Source organism: Nerophis lumbriciformis, linkage group LG12, assembly GCF_033978685.3.
Source record: "Nerophis lumbriciformis linkage group LG12, RoL_Nlum_v2.1, whole genome shotgun sequence".
NCBI lineage: Eukaryota > Metazoa > Chordata > Actinopteri > Syngnathiformes > Syngnathidae > Nerophis > Nerophis lumbriciformis.
Genome location: NC_084559.2, coordinates 38,674,480 through 38,687,374, shown reverse-complemented (window position 1 = coordinate 38,687,374; position 12,895 = coordinate 38,674,480).

Genomic DNA, 12,895 nt, shown 5'->3' with positions numbered 1-12,895 from the left:
AAATCTTAATATTTATCCATATATAAAGCGCACCGGGTTATAAGGCGCACTGTCAGCTTTTGAGAAAATTTGTGGTTTTTAGGTGCGCCTTATAGTGCGGAAAATACGGTAATACATGTTTGGTTTTGGAGTAATGTTTGGCGCAGTGGAAGAATGGCCGTGCGCGACCCGAGGGTCCCTGGTTCAATCCCCACCTAGTACCAACCTCGTCATGTCCGTTGTGTCCTGAGCAAGACACTTCACCCTTGCTCCTGATGGGTGCTGTTTAGCGCCTTGCATGGCAGCTCCCTCCATCAGTGTGTGATGGGTAAATGTGGAAGTAGTGTCAAAGCGCTTTGAGTACCTTGAAGGTAGAAAAGTGCTATACAAGTACAACCCATTTATTTATTTATTTATCTATACTGTTATATTGAGTAAAAAAAACTAACTTGTGTCTTTACAAACCTTACACAATATATTTTTTCTAGTAAAACTCACAAAGAGACATTTCCCCAGGTATTATTAGCCATTGTGCATGTGTGGTTTAGGAGTTATGTTTAAATAAATGTCAAATTGAATGTGGCAGGTATACTGTCATGAGTAAAACCTAATTTTTGTAATTGTAAACCTTACCAAAATACCTGATTCTGGTAAAACTCACATAGATTGAATATTACATGCATTTTTAGACGGATTGCTTGTTTGGTTTTGGAGTTATGTTTTTACAACTTTCATATTTAGTATGACAGTTATACTGTCATATTGAGTAAAAAAAAAAAAACTAACTTGCATCTTTGCAAACCTTACAAAAGATCATTATTCTGGTAAAGACTTAGACTTTCTTTTTATTGTCATTCAAATTTGAACTTTACAGCATGGATAACACAATTTCGTTACATAAGCTCATGGTAGTGCAGGATAAAAAAGCAATAAGGTGCATATATAAATAAATAAATATAAATAATATATAAATATACATATAAAATAAATAAATATACTTAAATATATATAAATAAATAAAAAGATTACTGTGCAGATAAATATATTGCACTTTTTCCACATGCGCCCATGGGTGTATGTTATATTGTTTTTTTTTTATTCCAGCGAGTTAATCCATTTTGAGGGGAGTTGAGGGGATAATTTAATTATAATGCGTTCAAGAGTCTTACGGCCTGAGGGAAGAAGCTGGAGGTTCTGCTTCGGAGGCTGCGGAACCTCTTTCTAGAGTCCAGCAGTGAAAACAGTCCTTGGTGGGGGTGGGAGGAGTCTTTGCAAATTTTCTGAGCTCTGGTCAGGCAGCGCTTTTTGCGATCTCCTGGATAGGAGGAAGAGGATTCCTGAAGATCTTTTCCGCCGTCCTCACCACTCTCTGGAGAGACTTCCAGTCTGAGGCACTGCAGGCTCCAGTCCAGACAGAGATGCTGTTGGTCAGCAGGCTCTCTATAACAAAGATACAGTTCTCCAAGCATTATTAGCTATTTGCATTTGTTGTTTAGGATTTATGTTTAAATAACTGTCATAGTGAGTAAAACCTAAATTTTGTATTTGCAAACCTTACAAAAACAATTGATTCTGGTAAAACTCACAGATACAATATCACAGGCATTTTTAGACATAATGCATGTTTGGTTTTGGAGTTGTGTTTATATAACTTTCATATTTAGTATTACAGTAATACTGTCATATTGAGTAAAAAAAAAACAACTAACTTGTGTCTTACAAACCTTACAAAATATTTTTCCCAGTAAAACTCAAAGATACATTTCTACAGGCATTACTGGCCATTTTGCATGTGCGGTTTAGGATTTATGTTTAAATAACTGTCATATTGAGTGTGACAGTAAAGTCATAGTGAGTAAAACAAACTAACTTGTGTCTTTGCAATGCTTACAAAAGAAAATGTTACTAGTAAAACTCACAAAAGATACATTTCTTCATGCATTATTAGAAAATGTTCATGTGTAGTTTAGGAGTTATGTTTTAATAACTGTCAAATTGAGTGTGGCAGTTATACTGTCATTAAGTGTTAAACCTAATTTTTGTATTTGCAAACCTTACAAAAACAACTGATTCTAGTAAAACTCACATAGATTCAATATTGCAGGCATTTTAGACATTTCACATGTTTGGTTTAGGAGTTGTGTTTGAATACATTTTAATTGTTTTTTTTGTTAGGGCAAGTCCGACCGGCAGGAGGCCACGGGGAAGCCCCAGGACACATTGGGAAGACTATGTCAGCCGGCTTGCCTGGGAACGCTTCGGGATCCCCCGAGAAGAGCTGGACAAAGTGGCAGGGGAGAGGAAAGTCTGGGCTTCTCTGCTTAGGCTGCTGCCCCCGCAACCCGACCTCGGATAAGCGGAAGAAAATGGATACATTTAGTATGACAGTTATACTATTATATTGAGTAAAAAAAACTAACTTGTGTCTTTAAAAAACCTTACAATTTATATGTTTTCTAGTAAAACTCACAAAGATACATCTCCAGGCATTATAAGCCATTTTGCATTTGGTTTAGGGGTTATGTTTAAATAACTGCCATATTGAATGTGGCAGTTATACTGTCATTATGAGTAAAACCTAATTTTTGTAATTGTAAACCTTACCAAAATACCTGATTCTGGCAAAACTCACATAGATTCAATATTACAGGCATTTTTAGACGGATTGCATGTGTATTTTTGAAATTATGTTCATACAACTTTCTTATTTAGTATGACAGTGAAACTATCATATTGAGTAAAAAAAAACTAACTTGTGTCTTTGCAAACCTTACAAAAGAACATTTTAGTAAAACTCAAAGATACATCTCCAGGCATTATTAGTCATTTTGCATTTGTTGTTTAGGAGTTATGTTTAAATAACTGTCATATTAAATGTAACAGTATACTCTCATATAGAGTAAAACCTAATTTTTGTATTTGCAAACCTTACAAAAACAACTGATTCTAGTAAAATTCACATGCATTCAATATTACAGTTATTTTTAGACATTTTGCCTGTTTGGTTTAGAAATTATGATGGAATACATTTGTATTGCTTTTTTCGCATTATCTCAGGATTTTAGGAATATTACTGTCATATTGAGTAAAAAACTACTTTTTGTGTTTGCAAGCCTTAAAAAAGCATATGTTTCGAGTAACACTCACAATAATGCATTATTTCAGGCAATATTAGCTCATTTTTATGTGTAGTTTAGGAGTTATGTTTATTTACTGTCATATTGAGTGTACATTGTCATGGTGAAAAAAAACTATTTTTTTTATTTGCAAAAATTTCAAACACAACCGATTCTAGTAAAACTCACATGCATTCAATATTACAGTTATTTTTAGACATTTTGCCTGTTTGGTTTAGAAATTATGATGGAATACATTGTATTGCTTTTGTCGCATTATCTCAGGATTTTAGGAATATTACTGTCATATTGAATAAAAAACTACTTTTTGTGTTTGCAAGCCTTAAAAAAGTATATGTTTCGAGTAAAACTCACAATATTGCATTATTTCAGGCAATATTAGCTCATTTTTATGTGTAGTTTAGGAGTTATGTTTATTTACTGTCATATTGAGTGTACATTGTCATGGTGAAAAAAAACCTAATTTTTTTATTTGCAAAAATTTCAAACACAACCGATTCTAGTAAAACTCACATGGATTCAATATTACAGGCATTTTCCCACATTTTGCATGTTTGATTTAGGAAATATGATTGAATATATTTTCATTGCTTTTTTCGCATTATATCAGGATTTTAGGAATATTACTGTCATATTGAGTAAAAAACTACTTTTTGTGTTTGCAAGATTTGAAAAAGCATATGTTTCGAGTAAAACTCCGTAGAATGCATTATTTGAGGTATCATTAGCCATTTTGCATGTGTAGTTAGGAGTTATTTTTAAATAACTGTCATATTGAGTGTGACAGTATACTGTCATAGTGAGTAATACTTAATTTTTGTATTTGCAAACCTTATAAAAACAACTGATTCTAGTAAAACTCACATGGATTTAATATTACAGGCATTTTTAGACATTTTGCTTTGTTGGTTTAGGAATTATGTTGGAATACATTTTTATTGCTTTTTTCGCATTATCTCAGGATTTTAAGAACATTACTGTCATATTGAGTAAAAAACTACTTTTTGTGTTTGCAAGCCTTAAAAAAGCATATGTTTCGAGTAAAACTCATAATAATGCATTATTTCAGGCAATATTAGCTCATTTTTATGTGTCGTTTAGGAGTTATGTTTATTTACTGTCATATTGAGTGTACATTGTCATGGTGAAAAAAACCTAATTTTTGTTTTTGCAAACTTTACTAAAACAACTGATTCTAGTAAAACTCACATGGATTCAATAATACAGGCATTTTTACACATTTTGCATGTTTAGTTTAGAAATTATGATTGAATACATTTTTATTGCTTTTTTCGCATTATCTCAGGATTTTAAGAACTTTACTGTCATTTTGAGTAAAAAAATACTTTTTGTGTTTGCAAGCCTTAAGAAAGCATATGTTTTGAGGAAAACTCCCAAGGATCCATTATTTCAAAATTGTCATATTGAGTGTGACAGTTTACTTTCATAAAGAGTAAAACCTAATTTTTGCTTTTGCAAACCTTACTAAAACAACTGATTCTAGTGAAACTCACAAGGATATAATATTACAGGCATTTTTACACATTTTGCATTGTTGGTTTAGGAATTATGTTGGAATACATTTTTATTGCTTTTTTCGCATTATCTCAGAATTTTAAGAACATTACTGTCATATTGAGTAAAAAAAATACTTTTTGTGTTTGCAAGCCTTAAGAAAGCATATGTTTCAAAGAAAACTCCCAAGGATCCATTTTTTCAAACATTATTAGCCATTTTGCATGAGTAGTTTAGGAGTTATGATTAAAAAACTGTCATATTGAGTGTGACAGTTTACTTTCCTAAAGAGTAAAACCTAATTTTTGTTTTTGCAAACCTTACTAAAACAACTGATTCTAGTAAAACTCACATGGATATAATATTACAGAATTTTTTAGACATTTCGCATTGTTGGTTTAGGAATTATGTTGGAATACATTTATTGCTTTTTTTCGCATTATCTCAGATTTTTAAGAACATTACTGTCATATTGAGTAAAAAACTAGTTTTTGTGTTTGCAAGCCTTAAAAAAGCATATGTTTCGAGTAAAACTCACAAGAATGCATTATTTCAGGCAATATTAGCTCATTTTTAAGTGTAGTTTAGGAGTTATGTTTAATTTACTGTCATATTGAGTGTACATTGTCATGGTGAAAAAAACCCACTTTTTCTAATTGCAAACCTTTCAAACACAACTGATTCTAGTAAAACATACATTGATTCAATATTACAGGCATTTTTACACATTTTGCATGTTTGGTTTAGGAATTATAATGGAATACATTTTTTTTTGCTTTTTTCGTAATTATCTCAGGATTTTAAGAACATTACTGTCATATTGAGTAAAAAACTACTTTTTGTGTTTGCAAGATTTAAAATAGCATATGTTTCGAGGAAAACTCCTAAGGATGCATTATTTCAGGCATAAATAGCCATTTTGCTTGTGTGGATTAGGAGTTTTTAAATAACTGTCGTATTGCGTGTGGCTGTTAGTTACCTATTTTTTGTATTTTTAAACCTTAAAACCTCCTGATTCTAGTAAAATTCACAAAGATACAATATTACAGGCATTTTTAGACATAATGCAGGTTTGGTTTTGGAGTTAGGTTTATAACTTTTCATATTTAGTATGACAGTTATACTGTCATATTAAGTAAAAAAAAAAAAAAGACTTGTGTCTTTGCAAACCTTACAAAATATTTTTTTCCAGTAAAACTCACAAAGATACATTTCTCTTATTAGCCATTTTGCATGTGTGGTTTCGGAATTATGTTTAAATAACTGTCAGATACAGAGACAGAGACAGTATACATGGGGAAGGCGTGGCGCAGTTGGGAGAGTGGCCGTTCCAGCAACCTGAGGGTTCTTGGTTCGATCCCCACCTTCTACCAACCTCGTCACGTCCGTTGTGTCCTTGAGGGAGACACTTTACCCTTGCTCCTGATGGGTTGTGGTTAGGGCCTTGCATGCCAGCTTCCGCCATCAGTGTGTGAATGTGTGTGTGAATGGATGAATGTAAAAATAGTGTCAAAGCGCTTTGTGTACCTTGAAGGTAGAAAAGCGCTATACAAGTATAGCCCATTTACCATAGTGAGTAAAACCAAATGTTTGTATTTACAAACCTTACAAAAACAACCCATTCTAGTAAAAGTCACACAGATACAATATTGTAGGCATTTTTAGACATAATGCATGTTTGGTTTTGGAGTTATGTTTATATATCCTCCTTTCTGAGCCGCCACCTTATCGTGGTAGAGGAGTTTGCGGGGCCCACTGATCCTAGGAGCTATGCTGTCTGTGGGCTTCTATGCCCCCTCGTAGGCTCTCCCAAGACAAATAGGTCCTAGGTGAGGGATCAGACAAAGAGCAGCTCAAAGACCTTTATGAAAAGTACAAATCGAGGTCCTAGATTTTTCCTCGCCCGGACGCGGGTCACCGTGGCTCCCCTGTGGAGCCAGGCCCAGAGGTGGGGCACGATGGCGAGCGCCTGTTGGCTGGCTCAGCTCAATGAAGCAATGTGGTTCCCTCCACCAATGGGCTCACCACTCATGGCCTGGGTTATAGAGGTCGGGTGCTGAGCGGCAGCCGAAGGCAGGGCACTTGGCGGTCCGATCATCGGCTACATAAGCTAGCTCTTCTGACGTGAAATTAAAAGTTAAAGTTAAAGTACCAATGATTGTCACACACACACACTAGGTGTGGCGAGATTATTCTCTGCATTTGACCCATCACCCTTGATCACCCCCTGGGAGGTGAGGGGAGCAGTGGGCAGCAGCGGTGGCCGCGCCCGGGAATCATTTTTGGTGATTTAACGCCCAATTCCAACCCTTGATGCTGAGTGCCAAGCAGGGAGGTAATGGGTCCCATTTTTATAGTCTTTGGTATGACTCGGCCGGAGTTTGAACTCACAACCTACCGATCTCAGGGCGGACACTCTAACCACTAGGCCACTGAGTAGGTTGCTAGGCCACTAAATGTCACCTCGCTGGGAGGGAAGGAGCCTGAGCTGATGTGCGAGGTGGAGAAGTTCCGGCTAGATATAGTTGGACTCACTTCGACGCACAGGAACCTGTTCTCTCGAGAGGGGCTGGACTCTCTTCCACTATGGCGTTGCAAGCAATGAGAGGCTGGGGTGGCAATTCTTGTTGTCCCCCCCGGCTCAAAGACAAGAGTATGGGGTATCGGACTGTCTGATTGTGGCGGGTCGCTCCCTGTATGATCAGTGTAGGGCAGCCTTGGTCCGCCAAGGCTGCCCTTTGTCACCGATTCTGTTGTTAACTTTTATGGACAGAATTGCAGTCATGGCGTTGAGGGGATCCGGTTTGGTGGTTGCAGGATTAGGTCTCTGCTTTTTGCAGTTGATGTGGTCCTGATGGCTTCAACTGGCCAGGATCTCCAGCTCTCATTGGATGGCCGAGTATGAAGCGACTGGGATGAGAATCAGCACCTCCAAGTCCGAGTCCATGGTTCTCGCCCGGTAAAGGGTGGGGTGCCATTTCCAGGTTGAGGAGGCGATGGCACATACTAGATGGCCCCAAGTGGAGGAGTTCAAGTACCTAGGAGTCTTGTTCACGAGTGAGGGAAGAGTGGATCATGAGATCCACAGGCGGATCGGCGCGGCGTCTTCAGTAATGAGGACGCTATATCGATCCATTGTGGTGAAGAAGGAGCTGAGCCAGAATTAAAAGCTCTAAATTTACCGGTCGATCTACATTCTCATCCTGCACCTATGGTCATGGTTATGACCGAAAAGACAAGATCCCGGGTACAAGCGGCCAAATTGAGTTTCCTCCGCCGGGTGGCGGGTCTCTCCCTTAGAGATAGGATAAGAAGCTCTGTCATCCTGGAGGAACTCAGAGTAAAGCGCTGCTCCTCCACATTGAGAGGAGCCAGATGAGGTGGTTCGGGCATCTGCTCAGGATGCCACCCGAACGCCTCCCGAGGGAGGTGTTTAGGGCAAGTCCGACCGGCAGGAGGCCACGGGGAAGACCCAGGACACATTGGGAAGATTATGTCTCCCGGCTGGCCTGGGAACGCCTCAGGATCCCCCGAGAAGAGCTGGAAGAAGTGGCTGGGGAGAGGGAAGTCTGGGCTTCTCTGTTTAGGCTGCTGCCCCCGCAACCCGACCTCGGTTAAGCGGAAGAAAATGGATGGATTTAGTAACGACAACAAAAAATGCCCATCCATCCATTTTCTACCGCTTATTCCCTTTTGGGGTGGCAGGGGGCGCTGGAGCCTATCTCAGCTACAATCGGGCGGAAGGCGGGGTACACCCGCCACCTCATCGCAAAAAATGATTCTAGTAAAACTCACATTGATACAATTTTACAGGTATTTTTAGACATATTGCATGTTTGGTTTTGGAATTATGTTTATATAACTTTCATATGTATTAGACAGTCATACTGTCATCTTGAGTAAAACTAACTTGTGTCTTTACAAACATTACAAACTATGTTTTTCCAGTAAAACTCACAAAAATAATGTTTTCCAGGCATTATTAGACATTTTTCATGTGTGGTTTAGGAAATATGTTTAAATAACTGTCATATTGAATGTGGCAGTTATACTGTTATTATGTGTAAAACCAAATTTTTGTATTTGCAAACCTTACAAAAACAACTGATTCTACTAAAACTCACATAGATTCAATATTACAGGCATTTTTAGACATTTCACATGTTTGAATACATTTTTATTGCTTTTTTCGTTAGGGCAAGTCCGATCGGCAGGAGGCCACGGGGAAGACCCAGGACACATTGGGAAGACTATGTCTCAGGCTGGCCTGGGAACGCCTCGGGATCCCCCGAGAAGAGCTGGACAAAGTGGTTGGGGCTTCTCTGCTTAGGCTGCTGCCCCCGCAACCCGACCTCGGATAAGCGGAAGAAAATGGATGGATTTAGTATGACAGTTATACTGTCATATTGAGTAAAAAAACTATTTTTCATAGATTCAATATTACAGGCATCTTTAGATGGATTGCATGTTTGGTTTTGGAGATATGTTTATACAACTTTCATATTTAGTATGACAGTTATACTGTCATATTGAGTAAAAAAAAAAAAACTTGTGTCTGCAAACCTTACAAAAGATTATTATTCTAGTAAAACTAACAAAGATACATTTTTCCAAGCATTATTAGCATTTGTTGTTTTGGAGTTATAATGCTTGCGTTGAGAGGCGACGGGCTCGGGTGGCAATTCTTGTTGCCCCCCGGCTCAAAGCCTGCACGTTGGAGTTCAATCCAGTGGACCAGTGGGTAGCTTTCCTCCGCCTTCGGGTGGGGGGACGGGTCCTGACTGTTGTTTGGCCTTACGCGCCAAACGGCAGCTCAGAGTACTCACCCTTTTTGGATTCACTCGAGGGAGTACTGGAAAGTGCTCCACCGGGTGATTCCCTCGTTCTACTGGGGGCCTTCAACGCTCATCTTGGCAACAACAGTGAAACCTGGAGAGGCGTGATTGGGAAGAATGGCCGCCCGGATCTGAACCCGAGTGGTGTTTTGTTATTGGACTTTTCTGCTCGTCACAGATTGTCAATAACAAACACCAAGTTCAAACATAAGGGTGTCCATATGTGCACTTGGCACCAGGACACCCCAGGCCGCAGTTCCATGATCGATTTTGTAGTTGTGTCATCGGATTTGCGGTCTCATGTTTTGGACACTCGGGTGAAGAGAGGGGCGGAGCTTTCTACCGATCACCACCTGGTGGTGAGTTGGCTGCGATGGTGGGGGAGGATGCCTGACAGACCTGGCAGGCCCAAACGCATTGTGAGGGTTTGCTGGGAACGCCTCCGGATGAACTTTGAACATGTCACGAGGGAGGCGCTGGACATTGAGTCTGAGTGGACCATGTTCCGTGCCTCTCTTGTCGAGCCGGCTGATTGGAGCTGTGGCCGCAAGGAGTTTGGTGCCTGTCGTGGCGGTAATCCTAGAACCCGCTGGTGGACACCAGCAGTGAGGGATGCCGTCAAGCTGAAGAAAGAGCCTATCGGGTCCTTTTGGCTCATGGGACTCCAGAGGCAGCCGACAGGCCAAGCGAAGTGCGACTTCAGCGGTCGCAGAGGCAAAAACTCGGACATGGGAGGAGTTTGGAGAAGCCAAGGAAAACGACTTCCAGACGGCTTCGAAGCGATTCTGGACCACCATCCGCCGGCTCAAGGGGGGGAGCAGTGCACTGTAACACCGGTATGGTGAGGATGGTGCGCTGCTGACCTCTACTGCAGCTGTTATTGATCGGTGGAGGGAATACTTCGAAGACCTCCTTAATCCCACCAACATGTCTTCCTATGAGGAAGCAGTGCCTGGGGAATCTGTGGTGGGCTCTCCTATTTCTGGGGCTGAGGATGCCAAGGTAGTTAAAAAGCTCCTCAATGGTAACGCCCTGGGGGTGGATGAGATCCGTCCAGAGTTCCTTAAGGCTCTGGATGCTGTGGGGCTGTCTTGGTTGACAAGACTCTGCAACATCGCGTGGACATCGGGGGCGGTACTTCTGGATTGGGAGACCGGGGTGGTGGTTCCTCTCTTAAAGAAGGGGAACCAGAGGGTGTGTTTCAACTATCGTGAGATCACACTCCTCAGTCTTCCCGGTAAGGTCTATTCATGTGTACTGGAGAAGAGGCTACGCCGGATAGTCGAACCTCGGATTCAGGAGGAACAGTGTGGTTTACGTCCTGGTCGTGGAACTGCGGACCAGCTTTATACTCTCGGCAGGGTCCTTGAGGGTGCATGGGAGTTTGTGCTTTATGGACTTGGAGAAGGCATTCGACCATTTACCCCTGGAAGTCCTGTGGGGAGTGCTTAGAGAGTATGGGGTAACGGACTGTCTTATTGTGGCGGTTCGCTCCCTTTGCAAGAGTCAGAGCTTGGTCCGCATTGCCGGCAGTAAGTCGGACCCGTTTCCAGTGAGGGTTGGACTCCGCCAAGGCTGCCCTTTGTCTACGATTCTGTTCATAACCTTTATGGACAGAATTTCTAGGCGCAGTCAGGGCGTTGAGAGGATCCGGTTTGGTGTCTGCAGGATTAGGTCTCTGCTATTTGCAGATGATGTGGTCCTGATGGCTTCATCTGGCCAAGATCTTCAGCCCTCACTGGATCGGTTCGCAGACGAGTGTGAAGTGACTGGGATGTGAATCAGCACCTCCAAGTTCGAGTCCATGGTTCTCGCCCGGAAAAGGGTGGAGTGCCATCTCCGGGTTGGGGAGGAGATCTTGCCCCAAGTGGAGGAGTTCAAGGACCTCAGAGTCTTGTTCACGAGTGAGGGAAGAGTGGATCGTGAGATCGACAGGCGGAACGGTGCGGCGTCTTCAGTAATGCGGACGCTGTATTGATCCGTTGTGGTGAAGAAGGAGCTGAGCCGGAAGGCAAAGCTCTCGATTTACCGGTCGATCTACGTTCCCATCCTCACCTAAGGACAAAATCACGGGTACAAGCGGCCGAAATGAGTTTCCTCCGCCGGATGGCAGGGCTCTCCCTTAGAGATAGGGTGAGAAGCTCTGTCATCTGGGAGGAGCTCAAAGTAAAGCCATTGCTCCTCCATTTCGAGAGGAGCCAGATGAGGTGGTTCGGGCATCTGGTCAGGATGCCACCCGAACGCCTCCCTAGGGAGGTGTTTCGGGCACGTCCGACCGGTAGGAGGCCCAGGAAGACCCAGGAAACGGGGAAGCTTATCTCTCCCGGCTGGCCTGGGAACGCCCCAGGATCCCCCGGGAGGAGCTGGACGAAGTGGCTGGGGAGAGGAAAGTCTGGGCTTCCCTGCTTAGGCTGCAGCCCCCGCGACCCGACCTCGGATAAGCGGAAGAAAATGGATGGCTGGATGGATGGAGTTATGTTTAAATAACTGTCATAAAGAGTAAAACCTCATTTTTGTATTTGTAAACCTTACCAAAACAACTGATTTTAGTAAAACTCACACAGATTCAATATTACAGGCATTTTTAGATATTTTGCTTATTTGGTGTAGGAATTATGATGGAATACATTGTTTTTGCTTATTTCGCATTATCTCAGGATTTTAAGAACTTTACTGTCATATTGAGGAAAACAAATACATTTTGTGTTTGCAAGCCTTAAAAAAGCATATGTTTCGAGTAAAACTCACAAGAATGCCTTATTTCAGGCATTATTAGCCATTTTTTATGTGTAGTTTAGGCATACTTGCCAAGCCTCCTGGATTTTCCAGGAGACTCCCGAAATTCAGCGCCTCTCCCGAAAACCTCCCGGGACAAATTTTCTCCCGAAAATCTCCTGAAATTCAGGCTGATCTGAGTGAGGACAGCCTGTATTCAGGTCTGCTTTCCCACGATATAAACAGCATGCCTGACCAATCACGTTATAACTGTAGAATGATCGAGGGCGAGTTCTTGGTTTCTTATGTGGGTTTATTGTTAGGTAGTTTCATTCACGTCCTCCCAGCGCGGTAACAACACAAAACAACAGCAGTCACGTTTTCGTCTACCGTAAAGCAGTTTGTCTGCCGTAAACAGCAATGTTGTGACACTCTTTAAACAGGGCAATACTGCCATCTACTGTACATGCATATGTGACAATAACATCCAGGGCTTTTAGAGAGTGCAGTGCACAACTGCGCACACAACAAGGAGACAAAGCAGAAGAACGCGGAAGATACAGCCATGGCGACACCGACGACGAGTTAGATGAAGAAACACGCTTATAAGTTCCAAGCTGCAGCTGCGATTGGACCTGGATAGCCTCCGGGAAGAAATAGTGGAATACCAAGTGCTTGGCAGTGAAGATCTTCCTCAGGAAGCAAAGATTGACC